The 26,050-nt window shown below is 42.6% G+C and overlaps 1 long non-coding RNA gene across 1 annotated transcript in view; it reads right to left on the bottom strand.

Annotated features, from left to right (window-relative positions):
• Nucleotides 1-26,050, bottom strand: part of LOC148896291 (uncharacterized) — a 61,216-nt gene that overhangs the window by 13,886 nt on the left and 21,280 nt on the right. Inside the window, exon 4 of the long non-coding RNA XR_016115224.1 lies at nt 5,345-5,546. This is a non-coding gene — a long non-coding RNA (uncharacterized LOC148896291). The remainder of the gene's footprint in view (nt 1-5,344; nt 5,547-26,050) is intronic.

The following is a 26,050-nucleotide window of genomic DNA, read 5'->3' as shown; positions in this document are numbered from 1 at the left end:
CTTCAGCCGTCATCTGTACTTATAAGGTGTCAGACGTTTCACTTCTCATCCAAAAAGCGTCGTCGGCTCAATACATTTGTGCTGGTAGCTCTGACCCTATATCTATCCCTAATGGACATAGGTGGCGCTGCTAGACCTCTGCTTTGAAAGGTCCCAGCTCTGAGTTTGGGGGGTAGGGGGGCAGTGGACTACTCCATGAAGCTGATCTGTTCAACTCATGTGTATTGTCTGATTATAGTTATGACTCGCGCTGATTGCCCGATGCCCTCTGGTATCACCTCATCAGCATAACCAGCATGACTAAGCACAAGTGGGAAATATCTAAGACATCTGTTGGAAGCACGATCCAAATTAAACCTCAAACCCCCGTGGCGATTTAGTGAAGGGTTTTACTGTATTACAAAAAAAACTTTAAACCTTTTTAAACCATCTATTTTCTCTTGCTAAGATTTTAACCTTACTGTCGTCAAATGAGTGGTTGCTAGCTTAATGGTGCATATGTTCTGCAGATTGAGGCCCACTAGTATTATCCCTGCGATGTTGATAGTCTTTTTTTGAGAATTTGTTTAGTCTCCCCAATGTATTGCTCTTTACAGTCTTCATTTTTACAATGAATCGAATAAACTACATTACTTTGTTTTTCATTTGGCAGCCTATATAGAGAGGGCCAGAGCTACCAGCACAAATTTAGTTCGCTGACGACGCTTTTTGGATGAGAATCGAAACATCCCACAACTTCAAAGAAGTACAGATGACGACTGAAGAAACCTTTTCATCGATTGTCAACTAATGTTACTCACACACTCTCTCGAAGGTTGACAAGTTCCACGTCGAGTGATTGGAAAAGAAAGATGAAACTAACAACTGCTAATAATTAGGTGGGAAAATAACTGAAGACAAATCTCCAAGTATGGCTACGTTGACTGGCTGGCATTGGAGTGTGTAACATTTTTCAGATCAGTCTGATATGAAGCCAACTTGCAACACCCTTAGAGTACAAGCCAAGTGTTGACATTTTTGACAAAGCATGTTTAGGTAAGAAAATATAAATAATGATAAATCGAAAAGTGATAAATTCTTTTTCTTTTCCGATGCCTTTTCATACAACCAGCCATGACGTTTCTCCTTATGTTCATTCCATTAGGACAGAGAAGTGATTTGTGGTCAGAGTTTCGGATACAAAAGAGGGGGCTGTGGATTTCATCTCTATAATAAAAGTCACCAAACTATTTGTAATTATCAAATTGTCTCCCACTTAGATAGTCATTTCGCCCACATAGATTCCAGGTCGCTCACACTGACGTTTTTGATGTTTTATGAAAGATCCTGAACAGGCGAGGTGCGGAATTTTTTAAATTATGATGATGAGCTTGAAAGATAAAATAAGAGTCAAAACAGTGTGTGCCTAACCAGACAATGTCATGACAAATTTATATTCAAATCTGAAAAGCAGATTTTCTTGATTGTCTGGGCGCATATTCGTGTTTCTACATGGAATGTGTGTGTGGGTGTGTTCTCGTTTGTGCGCCTCGGTGGGGATATCAACCTGACTGCATGTGCCCGGTGGGGACTCGTGTACCCATTGGGACCTAAAATGAGGTCCCCACAGGCAAATTGCTCTAAGAGACTGTAAAATGAGGTCCCCACAGGCAAATTGCCCTGATAGACTTCAAACCATGTTTTAAAGACGTTTCATGACATTTCCTAAAGTGTCCCCACAGGGGCATTCCAGACCAAAAAAACTGTGTGAGTGTATGCGACCCTAATGTGGCAGACTGGTGTACACCACTCCTGTTCAACATCTTCCTCCTGTGTGTGACACTGTTGCTCCATGAGAGGATCGAGAAGAACAGTGGGGTTACCATAGATTTCCGGCTTGATGGAAATCTATTCAACATCAGGAGGCTCCAGGCAGTCACGAAAGGAAGATCACAGCAAGTCATCGAACTCAAATATGCCGATGACTGTGCAGTTGTGGCCCACACACCAGAAGCACTACAAGCTAGTCTCTCAGCTGCTGCAGATGCCTATGGCAGACTGGGCCTCTCTGTCAATGTGGAAAAGACTGAGGTAATCTGTCATCTGTAATCAAACAGGCATCAGCTTCTTTTGGCAGACTTAGGAGGAGCGTCTTTCAAAACAAAGATCTCAAACTCCACGCCAAGACTGCAGTTTATCGGGCTGTTGTTGTGTCAACCGTCCTCTACAGCTGCGAAGCATGGACCCTGTACAGTCGCCACCTCAGGATACTTGAGGCCTTCCACACCAAGTGCCTACAATGCATGCTTGGGCTATCCTGGAGTGACAGAGTCCCCCACACTGAAATACTCTGCAAAACCAACTGCACCAATGTGGAAGCTACAGTCACTCAGCACCAACTTTGCTGGCTAGGCCATGTGATCAGGATGCCAATAGAGCGCTTGCCACGTAAGGTGCTTACCAGCTCCATTTCGGCTGTCGCCTGGCAGGAGGCCCCAAAAAACGCTATAAAGACCAGGTGAGGACTGCCATGAAAAAATGCGGCCTGAACCCGACTGACCCAGCTGGAGGACATTGCAGCTCAACGCTCCATCTGGCGGCAGCTCCTCCAACAAGGCATACAGAAACTTGAGGAAGACCGAGGTGACCGACGGACCAGGAAAGGTCAAAGGAGAATCATGCCAGTGCCATACCCACAACCCCAGTAAATGCCTTCACCTGCTCTGCCTGTGGCAAGCAATGTGGATCACGGATTGGGCTATACAGTCACATGAAATGGTCCCACAAGAAGTAGAGCTGGACTGTCATCTTCGGACACCATGGACAACCTTAGGCAAGTAAGACAATGACAAAAAGACAGTAGAGGAATGAGCATGCCCGCCACAACATATTTATATGTAAAAATACGTATAAGTAACACGAGGCCTACAATTGGTGCGTTGCATGTAGCATTCGATGTCACGGGCTTATGCCAACAACGTGGCACACTAGCATCGAGAGCATGCAGCATATTTCGTTCAGATAATGATGAAACTACGGTGACATAGATTGGTCGCAAAAATCGTATTTTCGAGACTGTTGTCACCATCTTCACCATGGTTCATGGGCCATTGTAAACGCATGTTCTATTGTAAACGCAAAAACATCTCTGTACCGTAGCATATCAAAATAGCACAGCATCTATTGGTGTAGTAACTTAAGAAAATAGACATAGTTTGTTTATACATTATTTTACTTTAATTAAAATCGTTTGTATATTAGAAATATAGATTTTAGACAAATGATGATTTTTATTTGTAATTTAGAAATATCATGCTCCAATCAATGTATTTTGGTTTATTCCAATCAGTTTTGTATACTTGGGCAATCTAGTTAAATCTGGCCCCATCCATTTTAGACTTTGGCCCCCTTTTCAGACACAACCCTTTTTTAATTTCCCAGATGCATACTTTCATGCTTTCAAAATATATAGATTGATCCAAACAGCCAGACAGGAATAAAAGTGGCAGAAATTCTAATCTCAGAATTTGAAAATGTTTTATTGGAATTCTTGTCAGAAATAAGGACAATGATCATTTAGTTCTTTGCATTGAATAGAGCAGATCAAGCCATTAACCGATATTGGCGGTTATGGAAAAAAAAAACTTGCAACAGTATTTCCAAGTGCCACAAATGACAATTAATAAATAAAAAGAAACAACATGATTAACATCTCAAAATATATTTTTTGTTTTTGCAGGATCAAAGTCGTTGGACGAGATATGAGATGGAGAGATCTGAGAAGACTCAACCATAAATGTCAGTCAAGGTACAAGGACCGAATTTGACTGAATGCGACGTTCGCTGAACTATAATCTGCCACAAATGAAATGAAGTTAAACTTAACTTTATCGACACTGCATCGGCACACCATCAAAGGTGGATCATTTTCCTGACCAATGTTGCCCTCTGGAGGTTGGTCAACTTCCGCAGCTCGCGGCTCTGTCCCCGGCATTTCATTCCCCGATTGATTGTCATCATGATGGGTTGTCTCCACGAAGCTCACGTGCCGCAGTTCTGGCGAGTCTGGTCGACTGCTCTGGTGATGCAACGCTGGATAATACTCATCATCCTCTTCTGAATCCATCTCTGGCATCGTGTTCGATCGTTGCCGAGTGGACTTTTCTTTGACTGGAGCTGTAGTGAAGTCTCTAATGGCAAATGATCACATGGCAGCACGACATTGCGGTGGAGTATCCTAGATCTGCACTTCCCCTCTCAGGTTTCAGCTCATAAACTGGAATGTCTTTGCCGACTTGACGAACCACTGTATGAACAACATCCTCCCAGTGGTTTCTCAGTTTGCCTGGACCTCCGCGTGGGGTTAAGTTTCGAACTAGAACATGATCACCGGGCAACAGGGTCGAATACTTTAGTTTACTGTCATATAGTCTCTTACTCCTGGCTGCAGCTTTGTTGTTATTTTCTTGCATGATCACATACACTTCCTCCATACCCTGTTTCCACTTCCTCACATAGTCCTTCTGGTTGGTGTCACCCTGGTTAGAGTCTGGATTCAAACTAAACAACACATCAACTGGTAAACGTGGTGAACGTCCATAAAGTAAGTAAAAAGGTGAAAACCCTGTCACCTCACTTTTGATACAGTTGTAAGCATAAACTAGTTTGATTATTGAGTCTTTCCAGTTACTCTTTTGTTTCTCTGTCAGTGTCTTTAACGTCTGGATCAGTGTTCGATTAAATTGTTCAACCTGTCCATTTCGCTATGTGTTGTAGGGAGTTGTCCTTGAAGAAGCAAACCCACAATATTCCTTCAGTTGAGCAAAAGGTTGATTTTCAAATTAGCCACCCTGGTCATGGTCAATCCGAAGGGGGAACCCAAACTTTAAAGCATAGTGTTTTGCCAGATTTGGACGTTGTAGCATAAACTTGAGCAAAACGTGTAAAATGGTATACTAGCACAAGCACGTATTCATAACCACCCTTACATTTGTCAAGATGCAAAAAGTCAACAGAGACAAGTTCAAAAGGCTGAGTAGTCACAATATTAGTGAGAGGGGCTAGGGTCTCACGGTTTGGCTTTTTGTGTTTTAGACACACACACTCTCTCAGTACATAGTCCTCTATTTCTTTTTGTATAAAGGGCCAGTAAAAACGATCCCTTACAAGGGAAAGAGTCCTTTTGACACCATGGTGGCCCATTTCACCACACAGCTCTTTTAACACTGTCACCTTGTGTTTTTCAGGAAGCAGTAGTTGGGTTCTGTTTGCTGTTTTTCTGTACAAAACACCTCTGTCATTAAAGTGTAATCTTTAATGTATTGCCTATAATAGCTTAATAGTCCCAAAATGGCTCGAAACTCACCGACAGTACCTGGCTGCCTGTTTTTCAGGGCACGCACTGCTGCTGTATCTGCCGGGTCCATTCTGCTCCCCTCAGCAGAGACAATCCTGCCGATCCTTCCGGCTTGAAGAGGTCACACTTTTGGGATTTGAGTTTTATTCCATTTTCTCTGAGACGTCGCAACACTCGCCTGACATCCTCAACGTGGTAGTCAAATGTCCCGCTGAAAAACAAGAATGTCATCAAGATAGGGGACACATATTTCATCCCGTAACCCCTCCAGACATTGTTCCATACACCGCTGAAACGATGCTGGTGCATTCATGAGTCCAAAAGGGATTGGAATCCATTCATAAAGGCAACAGGGAGTCATGAAGGCGGTCAAGTGTCGGCTCCCTTTGGAGACGAACCCCTGGTGGTATGCTTTGCCTTGGTACAGGAGCGAGAAGATGGTGTTACCCCCGAGGCTGTCCACCACGTCCTGTACCCGTGGGATGGGGTGCCGGTCAGGGTGTGTTTTCCGATTCAGCTCTCTGTCGTCAATACATAAATGCAGTGTACCATCTTTTTTCCTGACACAGACGACAGGGGATGAGTAGGAGGAAGTGGACTTTTCCACCCACCCCTGCGCTATCAAGTCCTGTAAATAGTCTTTCACCTCTCTGTACAGTGGCTTTGGTACAGACGGGCCCTGTGTCTTTTAACAAAATGTCCATTTGTAGGTTTTCCACACACCCTTTGTCGTCGTCAGATTTTGAACATGATGCCGATTCCTCTCTCAACATCTGCTGAACGGTCTTTGTTTTATCTTCGTCCAGATAAGAAAGGTCAATTGGGGGGTCCCACTGCTCTATGAGAGGGATGGTGGTATCCTGGATATGGACCTCATTGAAAACCACTAAAGGAAGGTCTCTTTTAAATATGTTAGTTGGGTAGACAGACCGTACTGACTGCACTGTACCAATAATAGTCTTTACTGTCAACCCAATGTCCTGGTTAGTAGGGTTCTGTAACACTAACAACTATCTTAGGGATAGAACCTGCCTTTACTGAGACCAACGAGTCACAAAACTCTAGGCCATCTGGCCATTGTGGGTTTTCACTTGGCTCAAAAAACCATGTAACATCTTCCTTAAAGGGTTTAGCCCAGGCATGGGCAAACTACGGCCCGCGGGCCACATACGACCCGTTAGGCTTTTTAATCCGGCCCGCCGAACCTGCCCAAATTATAGTAAAAACAGTGTCTGAAACTCATGACAAAAAGTTAGCGGACAACAGGGCAGATAACTGAAAAGTTGCCTGCCCCATTTTTCACAACTTGAAGCACAATGAGACAACTAATCACATTAAAAAACATTGTCACAAAGTATACAGTTTTTTTTTAATCAAGAATGTACCTACTACAAATGCTACCTTGCTTAATTTACGGTAAATGTGCATGGCTCAATTTTGCTGCAGTAGTCGATTGTCATTGTGCTGCACAATGCAACGTTTGCATTGCTTCCTACGAGCCACTCAGCCCCTTTCATAAGTCTCACGTACACTTTACAGTCACGGTTTAATGTAAATTTACGTTTTGTAGCGTCACATATGTTGTTAGCTTCTTTTGAATCTTTCTTCTGGGCTGAGGTTCTGTGCATCCATTTTGGAAAATGACATGCAATTGCACGACTTTATAACGCTTGCGAAAGTCAGGAAGAAAGAAGCAGGCTTCTGATTGGCTGCCGTGCCGAGTATGCAAATTTCAACTGCAGGTAGCCTATGTCTGTGTGCTTGGCGACGGTATACGTGTATTGTTTGCGCGTGAAGGCGAGGGCGTCAGTGGCGAGTTTGTTGAGCGCGCGGTCAGGACAAACCATCTATGATTTGGCGGAATTTAACACAAGTAGGTATTATTGAGCTTGAATATTTCGTTGTGGAATAATATGTTTTGAATGTTGAAAGTGATTCCATTTTTCAATAAATGTTGATTTCTTTAACTTTGCCCCTTCAATGAAAACTTATTAAAAACAGACGCAATCTTGATGAATCACAGTGCATATGTTATTTTACTCTATTTCCATTTCCTCCACCAAGTATCTGCGAAATAGTATGTAAGCGCCATATTCCTTGAGACAAATTTATTAACTGATCAGGGATATTTTTCACATTTGAAAGACAGTTAATGAATTGGGTTCTTACTGTGCTATGAGGTTTGTACACAATACATTTAAAGGACAACCGGCACCATTTTATTGTGTTTCCCACTGACATCAGAAAAATGTTTTATAGCATCTAAAATACCCAAAACAGGCAGGCTGATATTTTTAGTTAAATGAAAAACACATCATGGCTGGTCTCACCACTGTTTTATACACTTTCCCTTTCATCCTAGCTGAAACCCTTGTATCACAAATCACACCTGACATTTTTCTCCAGCCGCTCCAGCCTGCCTGGACACGCTTCTTCACCTCTTTTCCACACTCTCCATTGCTCTGGTTAGTTGACCCCAAGTACTGAAAATCCTCCACCTTCTTTATCTCTTCCCCCTGTAGCATCACTCTTGCACTTGGATCCCTCTCATTCAAATACATATATTCCGTCTTGCTGCGACTGATCTTCATTCCTCTCATTTCCAGGGCATATCTCCACATCTCTAGTTTCTCCGCCACCTGTTCCCTGTTCTCGCTACAGATCACAATGTCATCTGCAAACATCATGGTCCAAGGAGATTCTTGTCTAACATCGTCTGTCAGCCTGTCCATCACCATAGCAAACAAGAAGTGGCTCAGAGCTGACCCCTGGTGGAGTCCCACCTCCACCTTGAATTCCTCAGGCACACCGACAGCACACCTCACAACTGTCTTACAGTCATGATACATGTCTTGCACCGCTCTGACATACTTTTCTATCACTCCAGACTTCCTCATGTAATGCCACAGCTCTTCTCTGGGCACCCTGTCATACGCTTTCTTGTCAATACGCCATGTCATACGCCATCTTTGTCAATCTGTCTCGTCAGCCTGTAAAGATCAGTCTCACCTTCCTTGCTGTCCAGCTGAGCATACAAGTCAGCGTAGGCCTCTTGTTTGGCCTTTGCCACCTTTACTTCAACCGTGCGCTGCATCTCCTTGTACTGCTGTCTACTCTCGTCCGTCCTCTCAGTGTTCCACTTCTTCTTTGCTAACCTCGTTCTCTGTATACACTCCTGCACCTCCACATCCCAAGTCTCCTTATCTACCTTTCTTCCACTCGATACACCAAGTACTTTCTGACCTGTGTCTCCGATTATGTTCGCTGTAGTTTGCCAGTCATCTGGAAGGACCTCTTGCCCACCCAGTGCTTCTCTTCCCTCCTTCCTAAATGTCATGCAACACTCTTCCCTTTTCAACTTCCACTATTTTGTCCTCACTTCAGCCTTTGGTTTCTTTATCTTCCTCACTGCCAGCGTCATCCTACACAAGGCCGTATATTTTCATGGCAGTCTTCACCTGGTCTTTATAGCGTTTTTTTTTTTTTTCGGGCCTCCTGCCAGGCGACGGCCGAGATGGAGCTGGCCATAAAGTACCTTACGTGGCAATTTGCCCGTGGGGACCTCATTTTAGGCCCCCACGGTTAGACGAGTCCCACCCGTGCTGCGTGCAGTCAGGTTGATGTCCCCACCGTGGCGCACAAACGAGAACACACACATACACGCACACATGCACACACACACACACACACACACACACACACACACACACACACACACACACACACACACACACACACACACACACACACATCTGCTGTAGAGAATTATCTCAGAGGGAGATCAGTCAGTCAGGCCATTTAAACACTCGGGCACAGGAACACCAAGTCTCAAGTGCGTAAATCTACGCACCCTAATGTTCTGCTTGCTTACTTTCATGTGACCACAGACACCAGTACACATGTACAAATGAAAGAATATTCTTTCAACATTGAACGAAAACAATCAGGCTAAAGAGTCCTCCCCTATTTTGCCTCATCTCGTGTATCTTCCCATAGGGGCGTCCTCCAAACGACCAGTAGAGCCTGTACAGGAGTGATGCTGTTGCAGCTTTCCAGTTGGATCAACCGACGAGAAACTATTTGATATCTGCCTTAAATTATGATCACCAGACAGATTACAATAGATATGATCATTAGATGATTGAACCTTGTGTTCTTCTTTTAGATTTTACTAACCGTTATTTTCACTGTTGAACTTTAAGGCACATACCGTTGCATTCATTATGTTCTTCTGCATTTCATTTGTCTCAGTTAATTGCATTTGTTCAAGATGATTCATGTGACCAAATGCATGATTTGAGTTTCACACAAGTTGTGACATCACGAGGCCTGAATAAAGGATTTTTGAAAAAAAAAATCAGCATGTATTATCTTAGTACTTCCTCAAAAAAACTTCTTCATGCTCACATTATACAAATAAAGCTGATTTCTTCAGTAATATATTCAGTTTGTTTCACATGCATTGGTCATATAAAAACTCAGATAAGTATGACCTGGAGAGTTTCATGAATTTATATGCATTCATGATCGGCACAATAAGGAAAAAAAAAAATCAGTAACATTCAGTGAAATGGCCACCATTTGTGTTTAAATGAACCATATCCAGCTGTACTTGCTCAATCTCCTGCAAGAGAATTCACTAAACCACCCACTAAACCAGGGGTGGGCAAACTTTTTGACTCGCGGGCCGCAATGGGTTCTAAAATTTGACAGAGGGGCCGGGCCAGGAGCATTTGGAGAGTGTGGAGTGTTTGGGCCGGAAATACTAAACCCAAAGAATTAAAGGACAACCGACGCCTCCGAACAAGTTATCTCCATAATTTATAAAATCACTTCAAATGACTTTGACTGGGCGTATTTTACAAAGATTCCACAGCAAAATGGAACTGTATAGTGCCACTTAGCAGTTTTTTTTACAACGATACTAGTGCAGCGTGTTCTACCGGAAACAAATTCCTTGTGTGTCCTACATACTTGGCAATAAAGATGATTCTGATTCTGATATAGCTATAGTTTACGTTTTAAGACTTGCGTTTTAAGACTTGCGCTGAATATACATTGCTGTCATTGACGGCTCGAATTGACATGGGAGGACTCCTTGAATCAATCGCAAACATTTATGCTTTCCTCTTCAGAACTATTTGAATTATATTCATAACTGGATGAGTAACAAGAAAGCATCTTCTCCGAATCTGAAGCCATTGTTTTGATTCTCGAGCAAGGCAAGACATCTTGGCGTGACGTCACGAACAAGGGGGTGGGACCTTAGGAAACTGGCCATTTCCGGATTCATTTTGAAGTCATTTTTATTGGTGTTTTTCATTTGACTAAAAATATCAGCCTGTGTGTTTTGGGTATTTTAGATGCTATAAAACGTTTTTCTGATGTCAGTAGGAAACAAAAAAACTGGTGCCGGTTGTCCTTTAAATGTAGTGTGTACAAACCTCATAGCACAGTAAGAACACTACAACCCAATTTATTAACTGTCTTTCAAATGTGAAACATATCCCTGATGAATTAATACATTAATTCATCAGGGAATGAATTAATACAATACATACACGTCTCAAGGAATATGCATATAAAATATGGCATTTACAGACTATTTCGCAGATACTGGGAGGAGGAAATGGAAATACATTAAAATAACATATGCACTGTGATTTATCAAGATTGCGTCTGTTTTTAATAAGTTTCAATCGACGGTGCAAAGTTAAGAAATCAACATTTATTGAAAAATTGAATCACTTTCAACATTTAAAACATATTATTCCACAACGAAATATTCAAGCTCAATAATACCTACTTGTGTTAAACTCCGCTAAATTATGGATGGATTGTCCTGACCGCACGCTCTACAAACTCGCCACAGACGCCCTCACCTTCACGCGCGAATAGTACACGTGTACCGTCGCCAAGCACACAGACATGGCAAGCTACCTGCAGTTGAAATTTGTATACTCTGCACGGCAGCCAATCAGAAGTCTGCTTCTTTCTTCCGGACTTTCGCAAGCGTTATAAGGTTATTTGCATATCATTTTCCAAAATAGATGCACAGAACCTCAGCCCAGAAGAAAGATTGAAAAGAAGCTAACATGTGTGACGCTAAAAAAAACGTAAATTTATATCAAATCGTGACTGTAAAGTGTACGCGAGAGTTATGAAAGGGGCTTAGTGGCTTGTAGCTAGCAATGCAAACGTTGCATTGTGCTCCTTGGTGACAAATGACTACTGCAGCGCAGTCTGCAGCCTTGGACATTTACCGTAAATTAAGCAAGGTAACATTTGTGGTAGGTACAGCCTTAATTAATATAAAAAAATCAAATACTTTGTGACTGTATTTTTTTTTTTTTTTTGCGATTGCTGGTCTTATCGTGTTTCAAGTTGTGAAAAATTTTCAAAGTTGTCTGCCCTTTTGTCCGCTACCTTTTTGTCATGAGTTTCAGACACTGTTTCTACTGTAATTTGGACAAGTTCGGCGGGCCGGATTAAAAAGCCTAACGGGCCGAATGTGGCCCGCGGGCCGTAGTTTGCCTGTCACTGCACTAAACACTGTCTGACCAGAGGATGGCTTTAGAGGAAAGCGTCACAAATCACTCAAAACAGCTTGCTCTGCAGTCTTGTTGCTTTCTGCCCATGAGTAATGTCATTGACTTCAAGCATTCCCAGTCTATCTACACGTGGGTGGGCAGGCAAAACAAATCATACACACCATTTCCCTTGATTAAATTTTCTGGTAAAGATTGCATTTTTCTCAATCAGTACATTACTAGAATCGAACCTTGCTTCATAACAATTATATACCTGAGAGTTGTCTGCCTTTTGCTTAGATGCAAACATTGTTCAGTTCTACTTTAAGTCACTTACTGACTGTTACTGTTGTCATACTCAAGGCTTGATATGGCCTGCCACATAATTTATGTGGCCAGCTAAAAGTATGTGGACTTCAAACCTGTCAAGATCAAGATTGCTTATGTGAATCACTCAAAGGAGTTTGTCACAGTATCAAATTCGGACTGCTCCAATGTGATCTGCTCGGAAAAGTGGGTACATTCAGTCCAATACATTGCACTGGTTCTGTATTGCATTCCATTTTCTTGTTCTTTCTTTTTTGTTCCCATTTTCTGCACTTATATTTCCAAGTAGATTTTCATTGTAGTATAAGTCACATATTTTGTCCCCTAAATATTTGCATTTATGTATTTATACTTGCCTTTTTTGCAACCATTATCAGTTGTTCCCGTTTTCCTGGTGTTGCACTGATGTTCTTTTTTTGTTGTTTTTTTTGTTTATATACGTTTTTTGTCAATTATTTCCAAGTCTGAAGTCCGATTATGTCCAGAGCTTTTCAGAAACCTGACGGAATCAATTCTACAGGTATGCCTCACATTGTGGTATGTACTCATAAGTGACACCATTCGTTGAGTTAAATGCGTTTTTCTAGATCCTGATTAAGTCACTGAATTAGCTCTGAAGCACACATCCCAAATCTGTGACTCCCATCCTCAGCAAGTGGCCATGCTACTGAATCCTGCAACATATATTTTACATGCATGATTGTTCATTATTTTACATGCATTAGGTGAGTGAGCTGAGTGTCACAACGTCTTTATTGACAAGTCAATAAAAGTTATCCTCCGCTCTTCTCGTTAGCATATGTATTTTTTTTTATTTCAGTGGCTGTTTCAAGTTGTCTATCAGGGGACATGGTAAATTAATTTTCATCGGTGCTGCTGTTTTAGTGAGCAACACAGCTCAAATGGTCTTTATATTTAACCATAGCTTCATAAATTGCCGTAGTTTTGATATATTATAACGTATTATAATATTTGCTATCTATTAGCGAGATAACTGGCTACCTAACTATCTAGCTAGGTATCTAGCGAGCTATTTATTAGCTATCTATATGGCTATCTATCTAGCGAGCAATCTATTCTATCTCTTAGCTCGCTAGCTAGCTTTCTGTCTCTGGGTTATTCCGGGTTGAGTGAACGCTGGCGCATGTTTGCTGCTGCTCACCCACAGAAAACCTATCCTGTGACTGTAAAATGACCTTGAGAGTTTTGAAAGGCGCTTATAAATGAAATGTATTATTATTATTATTATTATTATTATTATTATTATTATTATTATTATTATTATTATTATTATTATTATTATTATTATTATTCCACACAGGCCTTCTCTCAAGAACACCTCCTTTTCACATCTCACTAGGTACCATACATCAACTCTCTCCCACTTTCTCTCCTTCAATTTTAAGGTTGTCTTTTTTTCTTGTTCTCTTAGACCTCATCCAAATGGCTGACGTTGATGAATGCATGTAAAAGATATGCTGCAGGTAGGATACTGTTTCAAGCTTAGCTGAGTGGGGAGGAAGGGATGAAAGGTTGTTTTTTAAGATGGGGCTTGGGGGATGGCAGTCGTGTGTGTGTGTGTGTGTGCACGTGTGTGTGTGTGTGTGTGTGTGTGTGTGCGTGTGTGTGTGTGTGTGTGTGTGTGTGTGTGTGTGTGTGTGTGTGTGTGTGTGTGTGTGTGCGTGTGTGTGTGTGTGTGTGTGTGTGTGTGTGTGTGTGTGTGTGTGTGTGTGTGTGTGTGTGTGTGTGTGTGTTTAGGGTCAGGATGTTTGTCTTCCAATGAGCTATGACTGAGAGAAAGACGAGAGGAGATTTGGATGAGGGAAGGGATGAAAGTAGGATTACAAAAGGTGAGTGTCACAGGGGCTTTATTTACAATCAATAAAAGTTATTTGTTTGTCTCTCCCATTAAAGTTGTGACGCATGAGTTGATTTATTTTTCAACCTGACTGTGTGTTTGGTAATATACAGTAAATGGTTTTCTAAGGGTGCACACAGACTACAGTTGTTAATCAGAATCAGAATCAGAATACCTTTATTCGTCCCGCAATGGGGAAATTTGCAGTCCACAGCAGCAATTGAAGAGGGATGGGGTTGGGGTGGGAGTGAAAGGATAGAAAACAAGATATTCTAAGCATAACAAAATAAAAATGTCGACTGTATACTGTGCAAATGTAGATGTGCAAAAACCGTTCTATAAACAAGACTGTACATAGTGCAGAATCAAGAAATGCATTTAGATATATTGCAACAACCCATATTTACAAGTAAAAAATGGACAGATGAAGCAAAGGTAGCATGACAAGAATGCTTGGAGTGCACCGATTTGGTGTTTCTTTTGACAACAATTAAGTGTCTGTTTGCTTGGCACAATCACGTTCCGCCGGCGACAGTGACAGCTGACGAGTTGGAACGTAGTAATTGGGGTGGATCGCGATGCAGGTGACAGAGGCGTTGGTGCTGGCAGATGATTTATTAGCAAAAGGCGCGGGTCCGATTGTATCGGACCCGGAAAAAACTTGTTGAACAAAAAGTGACAAACAGCAAAGCTAGTGGGTGAGTGGGGGGCAATCCACCTGACCTCACTAGCGAGAAGAAAAAATAAAAAGGCACACGAGGGTGCAAAAACAGCATATGACGCGGTGCATAAAAACAGACGCGATCGTAGCTAGATAATTTATCGGGCAAAGCGACTCACGTACTGGACAAAAAGTTCGAGGTACGGACAAAGCGCGAGGTGTAGTATCTTTCGACGCTGGGCAAGTGCCAGCGTCGGGTTTAAATGTCCAACCGTCAGTAATGAGGGAATTGACAGCAGCTGGCGGACGTCGGCTTGCTCATGACAGGCACAACATTTTAGGTAATAAAAAGGACATAAAAAGTGTCTAAACAGAATGCAATTTACCGGTAAATGACTTTGGGGGACGTCAATCCCTAACAGACACAGATGGGCATTCTGTCCTTCTCAGAAGGAATTATTCTCAATGATGGACGGCGATTTTGGCGACGGATGATGAGATTTTTTTCGTTAAAAAGAACGGAATAAGCAAAGACCGAGGTAATAATAATAATAATAATAATAATAATAATAATAATAATAATAATACATTTGGTGAAAACAAATCATCCAAGGAAGAGAATTCAAAGAAATCATCAGTTTCTTCACTGTTTTTTTGCCTAAAATCTGTTGAGTCTCCCCAATGTACGGGAGACGCAACAAATTCTCAAAAAAAGACTTTATCAACATCGCAGGGATAATACTAGTGGGCCTCAATTGGCAGTACATTTGCACCTCAAAGCTAGCAAACACTGATTTGACGACAATGAGGTTAAAATCTTAGCGAAAGAACATAGATGGTTTGAAAGGGGGGTAAAAGAAGCGATTCTCACAAAACAACTAAATCCTTCATTAAACCGCTCTGGTGGGATGAGGTTCAATATGGATCGTTCATACAATAGCCTGCTTACGTCTGTGTAAGCTCTCAGTCGTACAGGAGTGGTCCATCGATGAGAAGGTTTCTTCAGCCGTCATCTGTACAAAAGTGAAGGTTTCGGACGTTTCGCCTCCTATCCAAGAGGCTTCGTCAGCGAACTAAAGTCTGACTGGTCGTATCGGCCCCATTTATATATCCCTAATGTCCAGACCTGGTGGCGCCGGACACAGCTATGATAGGTCCCTACTCTCAGGTTGGGGGGGGCGCGGGACCCCCCCCTGTGGCCCCACTGATTGTTCCTACATTCCTGACTAACGATTGGCCTATTACACCCACACCCCCCGGTATCACCTCATCAGCATAACGACCCTCATCAGCATTGCGAAAGTTGCCTAACCTGTTTTGCCTGAGCAGGCTATTGTATGAACGATCCAAATTGAACCTCACACCACCAGACCGGTTTAATGAAGGATTTTGTTGTTTTATAAGAATCGCCTCTTTCACCCCCCTTTCAAACCATCTATGTTCTTTCGCTAAGATTTTAACCTCATTGTCGTCAAATGAGTGGTTGCTAGCTTTTAGGTGCAAATGTACTGCCGATTGAGGCCCACTAGTATTATCCCTGCGATGTTGATAAAGTCTTTTTTTGAGAATTTGTTGAGTCTCCCCAATGTACTGCTCTTTACAATTTTCATTCTTACAATGTATGGAATAAACTACATTACTTTGTTTTTCATTTGGTAGCCTATCTTTTGGATGCACTAATTTTTGCCTTAACGTGTTTATCGGTTTGAAATAAGTAGGAATTTTATGTTGCCAAAGGACTCTTTGTAATTTTTCAGAAACTCCTGCAATGTACGGTACTGCTACTCCTCTCCTTTTAGAATCTTGAGAATTATTGGTTTCGTTCGCTATTCTTTCTTTCTGACATTTGTTGAATGACCACTGAGGGTACCCACAGTTAGTGAGTGCTCTCCTGATATGTTTTGACTCCTTTTCTCTACCTTCAGTGCTAGTTGGTATTAGTTTAGCCCTATGCTGGAGGGTTCTGATAACTCCTAGTTTATGTTGTAAAGGGTGGTTAGAGTCAAAAAGTAAGTATTGGTCCGTGTGCGTAGCCTTCCTAAAGACTTCTGTTTTTAGCGCTCTGTCCTCTTTTATAATTACTTTACAATCCAAGAAGGCTAGTTGGTTCTCTTGAATGTCCTCACGAGTAAATTTAATGTTGAAGTCTACAGAGCTGAGATGATCTGTGAAGGATTGAATTTCTTGTTTCTTAATTATGACAAAAGTATCGTCCACATATCTAAACCAGTGTCTAGGTTTTGTCCCTGGGAAGGATGTGAGGGCCTGTTTCTCCATCTCTTCCATGTAAAGATTAGCCACTATGGGTGAAACTGGTGAGCCCATAGCACAACCATGGATTTGTTTATAAAATTTTTCCCGAAATTGAAAATACGTAGTATTAAGGCAGATTTCTAATAATTGGCAGATGTGATCCGGTTTCAGTTTGGTTCTTTCATGCAGAGAAACATCCGCCAGCAGCCTCGTCCTCACCACTGAGACTGCTGCTGGGGTTGGGACAGATGTAAAAAGGCGGTACTTACCAAAGGTTTAAATTTCTCAGTGACTCCTAAAACTATACCTACAATAGATTATATCACAGCTACTGAATCGGCTATTAAAAATAACAAACTTTCGTATGCAGAGGCAGATGATCTACGCATTAAAATATCAGCTCTTCTCAGTAGTGCCAAACTTCCTCCGTCCAACATAACATTAGAAGAGAGAAAGGCGTTAACTACTCTACAAAAAGACAAAAATATTACTATTTTGCCAGCAGACAAGGGCAGATGCACAGTGCTGCTCAACACATTGGATTATGAAGACAAAATAAATAGGTTAATCAGTGATTCTAACACGTATGAGCAACTAAAAAGGGACCCTTCCAATAGATACAAGAAAGAAATGATTGACTGTCTCCAAAAGCTAGAGAAAGGAAAACATATAGACAAACAGATGTATTTTAGATTATACCCGGGAGAGGCCACGCCATGTATCTATGGCCTGCCAAAAATACATAAAGAAGGGTTCCCCCTCCGACCCATTGTTTGTAGCATTGACTCCTCTACATACAATGTAGCCAAATATTTAAAAACTATTTTAGCTCCGTTGGTTGGTAACACAGAATACCACGTAGAGAACACCACAGGGTTTGTAGAGAGGATCAAAGACCTCATATTGGAACCTGAGGAAACTTTGGCATCATACGATGTGACTTCTCTCTTTACATCTGTCCCAACCCCAGCAGCAGTCTCAGTGGTGAGGACGAGGCTGCTGGCGGATGTTTCTCTGCATGAAAGAACCAAACTGAAACCGGATCACATCTGCCAATTATTAGAAATCTGCCTTAATACTACGTATTTTCAATTTCGGGAAAAATTTTATAAACAAATCCATGGTTGTGCTATGGGCTCACCAGTTTCACCCATAGTGGCTAATCTTTACATGGAAGAGATGGAGAAACAGGCCCTCACATCCTTCCCAGGGACAAAACCTAGACACTGGTTTAGATATGTGGACGATACTTTTGTCATAATTAAGAAACAAGAAATTCAATCCTTCACAGATCATCTCAACTCTGTAGACTTCAACATTAAATTTACTCGTGAGGACATTCAAGAGAACCAACTAGCCTTCTTGGATTGTAAAGTAATTATAAAAGAGGACAGAGCGCTAAAAACAGAAGTCTTTAGGAAGGCTACGCACACGGACCAATACTTACTTTTTGACTCTAACCACCCTTTACAACATAAACTAGGAGTTATCAGAACCCTCCAGCATAGGGCTAAACTAATACCAACTAGCACTGAAGGTAGAGAAAAGGAGTCAAAACATATCAGGAGAGCACTCACACTAACTGTGGGTACCCTCAGTGGTCATTCAACAAATGTCAGAAAGAAAGAATAGCGAACGAAACCAATAATTCTCAAGATTCTAAAAGGAGAGGAGTAGCAGTACCGTACATTGCAGGAGTTTCTGAAAAATTACAAAGAGTCCTTTGGCAACATAAAATTCCTACTTATTTCAAACCGATAAACACGTTAAGGCAAAAATTAGTGCATCCAAAAGATAGGCTACCAAATGAAAAACAAAGTAATGTAGTTTATTCCATACACTGTAAGAATGAAAATTGTAAAGAGCAGTACATTGGGGAGACTCAACAAATTCTCAAAAAAAGACTTTATCAACATCGCAGGGATAATACTAGTGGGCCTCAATCGGCAGTACATTTGCACCTAAAAGCTAGCAACCACTCATTTGACGACAATGAGGTTAAAATCTTAGCGAAAGAACATAGATGGTTTGAAAGGGGGGTGAAAGAGGCGATTCTTATAAAACAACAAAATCCTTCATTAAACCGGTCTGGTGGTGTGAGGTTCAATTTGGATCGTTCATACAATAGCCTGCTCAGGCAAAACAGGTTAGGCAACTTTCGCAATGCTGATGAGGGTCGTTATGCTGATGAGGTGATACCGGGGGGTGTGGGTGTAATAGGCCAATCGTTAGTCAGGAATGTAGGAACAATCAGTGGGGCCACAGGGGGGGGTCCCGCGCCCCCCCCAACCTGAGAGTAGGGACCTATCATAGCTGTGTCCGGCGCCACCAGGTCTGGACATTAGGGATATATAAATGGGGCCGATACGACCAGTCAGACTTTAGTTCGCTGACGAAGCCTCTTGGATAGGAGGCGAAACGTCCGAAACCTTCACTTTTGTACAGATGACGGCTGAAGAAACCTTCTTATCGAATAGCCTGCTTAAGCAACACAGGTTAGGCAACATTCGTAATGCTGATGAGGTGATACCGGTGGGAGTGGGGCAAATAGGCCAGTCGTTAGTCAGGAATGTAGGGACAATCAGTGGGGCCACAGGGAGGGGTCCTCTGCTCCCCCCAATCTGAGAGTAGGGACCTATCATAGCTGTGTCCGGCGCCGCCATGTCTGGACATTAGGCATATATAAATAGGGCCGATACAACCAGTCAGACTTTAGTTCGCTGACGAAGCCTCTTTAATAGTAAGCGAAACGTCCGACACCTTCAAAAAGTACAGATGACGGCTGAAGAAACCTTCTCATCGATAGACCACTCCTGTACGACTGAGAGCTTACGCAGACATAAGACTGGGGGTTGGAAAAGGCTTGCCGGAGGCGGTTAAATGCCCCCTCTGCGTCGGGTGTCCACCTGAAAGGGACTATGGTGGAAGTGAGGTTAGTGAGGGGGACTGCCTTCTGACTATAACCACGGATAAAGCGGCGGTGGAAATTGGCAAACCCCAAAAATCATTGGAGCTGTTTGCGTGTCTTCGGGGTTGGCTACTCTACCACCGCTTTGGTTTTGGCTGGATCGGCCCGGAGCTGCCCCTGCTCCACGACGAACCCCAGAAAAGACAGAGAGCGGACATGGAACTCGCACTTCTCTGCCTTCACATAGAGCCGGTTTTGCAGGAGCCGCGCCAGGACCCGTTGGACGTGTTGCCGGTGTTCTTCTGTAGATTTGGAAAAAATGAGGATGTCATCTAAATAAACAAACACAAAGACGTTGATAAAGTCCCTAAGCACATCGTTAATGAGGTTTTGGAATATCGCGGGAGCGTTGGTGAGTCCGAACGGCATCACCAAATATTCAAAATATACCAAGGGCGTTTTGAATGCGGTTTTCCCTCGTCCCCCTCTCTGATGGATTCAGGTGATAAGCACTTCACAGATCCAATTTCGTAAAAATGGTCGCCGATTGAAGAGCCGCGAATGCTGAATCCATGAGGGGGAGAGGGTATTTGTTGCAAATAGTGATGTCGTTCAGACCCCGATAGTCGACACACGGACGCAGGGATCTGTCTTTCTTTTCGATAAAGAAGAACCCTGCGCCGAGCGGGGAACGCGAGGGTCGAATAAGTCCCGCCGCAAGGGCAGAGTCTCTGTATGTGCTCAGGGCTTCTTGTTCCGGATGTGAGATTACGTGGAATCCGGTATTAGGTTCCCTGGCTGTTGTTCATCGCGCAGTCATACGGTCGGTGGGGGGGCAGGGATTGCACGTTGGGAAATTATGAATATGATTTTTTACCTTTGTGGTGGTCAGCAGAAGGCGCAGGTGGACGGAGGAAGGAAATGTATTGTTTGGAAGGAGTTCCCTTCAATAAAAACTTTGGGGAGGTTTTCTGTCTGAAGGGTGCTCACACGTTCAAATCTCTTTGCTCCTGTCACGTGCAAGTTGACAGCGGGGGGCGGGGCTGCACCTCCTGGCCGCCCCCCACCTGCTGTCAATTCTCTAATCACGGACACGGGGCATTTATACGGTTCGCGATCACCTCACCAATGCCAGATGATTGACTCAACTTGCCCCGTACCTGGACTCTTCCTTCGATGCGCGAGTGTATCCGGTCCGAGGTATTTTCCCTGCGTCCCGTAAAATGTATGTCATCTTCCGGGATTGCGTAATTTTGCACCCTCGTGTGCTTTTTGGCGTAGTAAGCAGGTCGGATCACCCCCAGCCTTCTTACTCGCTGTGTTTTCTTTTCTTTGTGAATAAACATCCTGCTTGGTTAGTACATCTCTGCCGCCTGCTTTGGGATCCCAAACATTCCACTACGTTCCGACGAGTCAGTGACAACAGTTGGTCACGGAGAGAGCGATACACCCGTACGCCGCTCAGCACCCCACCCTCGTGTACGCGCTCACGCGTCGTACCGGCGTTCGAACACCGATTAGTGTTCGAATTACAAAGCAAGAATTTCTCTAATATTTTGTTCGAACTTCGATTTGCTCGAACTGTGAGACGTTCGAGAACCGAGGTACCACTGTATAGATATATGTATAAGAATACATAAAATGCTTACCCGCAAGGTTAAAATTGAATTATATGTAATTGTGAGGATGATTGCTGAATCAACAGACAGGGATGTTTTTAATTGTATAAGATGACAAAATTGAGTTGATATCGTTGGACTTTTCATATAAGGAAGGTTTATAGATTTATTAAAATAATGGTTGTGACATGATCATTACACTTGTTTTGACCTGACAATTGTCATCCCCTGAAGTCAAAGAACAGATGAGTTGATTCATTACACGATAACAAATTTGATCGGATTCACCTTTTTTAGTTTCTAAGCGGCTAAAGTAATTTGAGGAGGACAAGATTGATTTGCAAAACATGATGACTAAACTTTTTTTTCATTATGCTTTTTATGCAGATGATGTGAACTGCAACAATTCGCAAACAGAGCTAGGATGGTGGTTGAGAGTTTGTTTAATTTGCAGGACGAATTGATGAACTATGAGTGATGGGGTAATTCACCATACAAACATCTCTAAACATCGCTCTGTAATCTTTGTTTACATTTTGAACTTCCTGATACGTCATATCCTGCCTTGCCTTACATGTCGCATTTACATTACGTCACATCCTTTCGCGTCACACACTGCACGACGTATAAAATGCTCTCGCATCCAGTTCGTCTCTCTATCGCCATGCTCTCTCCTTAAGCCGACACCGCGATGCCTCCGCGCTCTCCAAGATTAAACCAACTTTCTGTTCTACACCTGGATCCCTGATGATTTAACCATCCTCTTCCATCAACACCCGTCGAAGCAATGAACCAAGGGCGAACAATCAAAATAATCCAACATTTTGGTGCCAAAAACTCCGGGTCCTTGTTGATGGATTTGGGACGGGGGGGGGGGGGGGGGGGGGCACTGTGTCTCTCTTTATCCTTCGAGAGTGGACGAGTGGGCAGCCTCCTCCCTTCTGGTGTGCGTCTCTCAGGAATGCTTCACGGGTGAGTGCCGCTATGTTGGGTGAATGCATTGTGGGATTCTTATGGCCAAAAGTTAATTCTATTCACGGTTAATCTACGTATCACCGGCTTGTAATCAAATTTTGATCGGGTCAAGGCGGGCCATCTTAATTCGGGCCGATGTACGAAGGTTTAGTACATGACCGATTTACGCTATTTCGGGTCATCGCGTTTGCTACCGCACGCTCGGCTGAAGTAAGGTTAGACCGAGGCAATTCCGGGTGGTGTTCTTCAGAGGGGTTGAACTCCTGGAATTCTCGTGCGAGGACTGGGAAAATAAATTAAAAAAAATAGAAAAAATAATAATTTTGACCCAGGGGATTATGTGTTCTTTTTTTGTTTATTTGCAGCTGCAATAGATCGTGGATTACCGTAATATCAATGCATTCACCAACATGAGCGCATGGTCAACAATGCCGGCCGTTGCTACGGGGCTTCCCAGGGAGTTTCATTGTCCAGGGGGCAGAGGGTGGTCGGCTGAGAGGGGGGGGCGTTTGGGGGAGCCATCTTTGTGTGTGTTCTTGTCTCCCCTTTTCGTGTTCTTTGTCTTTAGTCTATTTGTGCATGCATTGTGTGCTTTTATGTAATGTTGTGTATGTATGTGCGTTCTGTAAGCTTCGCTAAGACAAAAGGGGGTGGTCTGCCAGCAGAGAATGCGGACAGCCCACCTCCTCCTTCTTTCTCTACCCATAAGAGGGGGATGGGGGTAAATTCACAGCCGCATTCTGAGATTGGCAAATTGATTAATTCGCGAATAGGTTAATAAACGAAAATAAAATTAATAAAGGGTTGCATTAACATCCACAAACGTGTTGTGTAAAAAAGACATTCTTCCTGCCGAATGTGATTCTGCCGCGAGGCCTCTCTTCTCCACAGGACGAGAGACTGCCTTTACAAGAGGACGCGACCGGGTGCCATGGAGTCGGCTATCCTGTCTCATCTGAAGACCTGTCCAACCATGCCGCGAGGATACTTTCGTCTCCGCTCGACGTCCTCATGAATGACATAACACTGTTTCTTTTTTCCCATAGCTTTTTGCCCAATACCGTCTACTTGAAACAAAAACTGAATCAAATCGTCAGGCAAATTAGACTGAGTGAACAAATAAATAAACCTACAAACAAATGAATAAACAGAGGCTGAACTTGAGTGAATTTGAAGGCAAAAGTAAAATATTTTTGTTAGATCTGATAAAGTGTTTTCACTAAGAGAATTGAACGCCTTGAAGTCAGAACTCCAATGTTTTTGTCTGCGATCGGGACATGTAATTTTGAAATCCTGAAGTGGGTGAATGCAGATGAAATGGAAATTGTATAAAATGGTAGAATCAAAGAGTGAATTGATAAAATAATAGGATGAAATTGGCAAAGTAAATGTAACTAGATTCGCTGGTGATTAATTACTTGGAAGAGATTCACCAGTTGGTATTTGGACTTTTCACAAGGAGAAGTTTATAGGTTTATTGAAATAATGATTGTGACGTCATCATTACATTAGTTTTGACCTGACAATTGTCATCCCCTGAAATCAAAGAAAAGATGATTTGATTCATAAAACGATAACAAATTGCATTTGATCAGACTCACTTTTATTAGTTTCTGAGCGGAGAAATTACTTTGAAGAGGACAAGATTGAGTTGCAAAATTTGCTGACTAAACTTTTTTCATTATGCTTTTTATGCAGATGATGTGGTGAATCGAAACAATTCGCGGACAGCGCTGGGAGATGGTGGTTGAGAAATGGTTCCATTTGCAGGACGAATTGATGAACTGTGGGATGCACAAGCCACTTGCATCCACCCATCCTGTGATTTTCTAGGAAAATGCTGCTGAAACAAAGTATCATCCGAACTGAATTTTGATTCTTGGTGTCTTTGGAAACAAAATCTCTTCTTCAATTGTCATAGGAGAACCAACAAAGGAGAGGCCGCAATGGCTGGTGGGATGCACCCACACAACTAGAGTTGGCACACCCAACTGATGATTTGGGATCCATGACAAAGCCACTACTGAGAATACTTTTGATTTCCAAAAGCATAATGTGTGGCATTTATTGAAATGCATGACAATTTTATTACACATATTTCTCATCCAACCATCTAGCTAGCAACGAATTGTTACAATTAGGTTTGATCGAATGAAAAATATTCAACGTTGGAGATGCGATGGAGGAAATCCAACGTTTATTAAGACAGCTGCAAATGCTAATTTATCTTCTGGCTGCCTTTGCGTACTGTGATGACATTTGTACGTTCAAAAGTAGTTTATAGTTACAACTAAAAGTGCAGGATAACCTGTCAAGATTAATTTGATGACGAATTAACAATATTATTATGAATTGGATGCAGTGCACATTAAAGGAATTTCTCGCCGGTAAGAACGAAATTGGCAAATGAGTTGAGTGGGCACCAATGTCTGAGATTCAGGCGGAAGCAGATATATTGTAGAGGGTTTTCCACGCTAACCAGCTTATTTCAGAATTGGGAGAAGGAGATCCTTCAGAAGGGGATGACTCCTGCGGAATCCGTGCCAGGGTGACCGCAGATGAAGCTGGGTTGTGCGATGGATGTCCTATGCAGAAGCGAAACTGACTGTCAACTTGTGCCCTCCAACTGAATGACAAAAGGCAAGTATGATGACCATTTACGCAGATTGCCGTAATGTTGCCAATCATGTCAACTTGTGCTAAAGAATTGTGGAAGGCTGACATCATCATTTGGGGTGCCACCAGAGCTCAACTTGACGAGAGACTGAAAGCTGTGCTAGAAGCAACAAGAAAAGCAAACCTGAAGCTGAATAAAGAGAAATGTCAGCTCGGTGCAACAGAATTGACATTTGTGGGAGATATCTTAAGCAGTGAAGGTATCAGACCAGACCCACGAAAAGTGTCTGATATAGAAAACATGCAAAGGCCACAATGAAAAAAAGATGTGCAACGGTTTAATGGGATGATCACTTTCATGGGAAAATTGATACCCAACCTGTCAGAAAAGATGGCCCCACTGAGACAACTAACTGAGAAGAAGATAGAATGGCAATGGAATCATGAGCATGAAAAGGCGTGGAATGAACTGAGGAAGCTGCTCACAGAGGAACCAGTACTGAAAGTCTATGATCCAGAAAAACCAATCAAAATATCATCGGATGCATCACAGAGTGGGCTTGGTGCAGTACTTCTACAAAAACATGAAGACTGGCAACCCATCACGTTCGATGACGGATCCGGAAACACGTTATGCACAGATTGAAAAAGAACTGCTCAGCATTACGTATGCCTGTGAGAGATTTCATCAATTTGTGTCAGGACAAGAAATCAGCGTGGAGACTGATCACAAGCCCTTAATAGCATTGTTTCAAAAGCCACTGACTGTCCACTCCGTATACAGCGAATGATGATCAGGCTGCAACGTTACTCACTGAAGGTTGCATACACCCCTGGAAAACTGATGTATACAGCTGACACGCTATCCAGAGCTGTTGACCCGAAAGAGCGCTCGGAGGCTAAACTGGATGGAGAAGTCGAAGCTTACGTACACATGATCACAAGTGAATTGTCAGTTGCAGATGCAA

Source organism: Hippocampus bargibanti, linkage group LG06 (assembly GCF_051943395.1).
Source record: "Hippocampus bargibanti isolate YZ-2025 linkage group LG06, ASM5194339v1, whole genome shotgun sequence".
NCBI classification, from domain to species: domain Eukaryota; kingdom Metazoa; phylum Chordata; class Actinopteri; order Syngnathiformes; family Syngnathidae; genus Hippocampus; species Hippocampus bargibanti.
The sequence above is the reverse complement of the archived record's forward strand: the minus strand, read 5'-3'. Positions and strand labels throughout refer to the sequence as shown.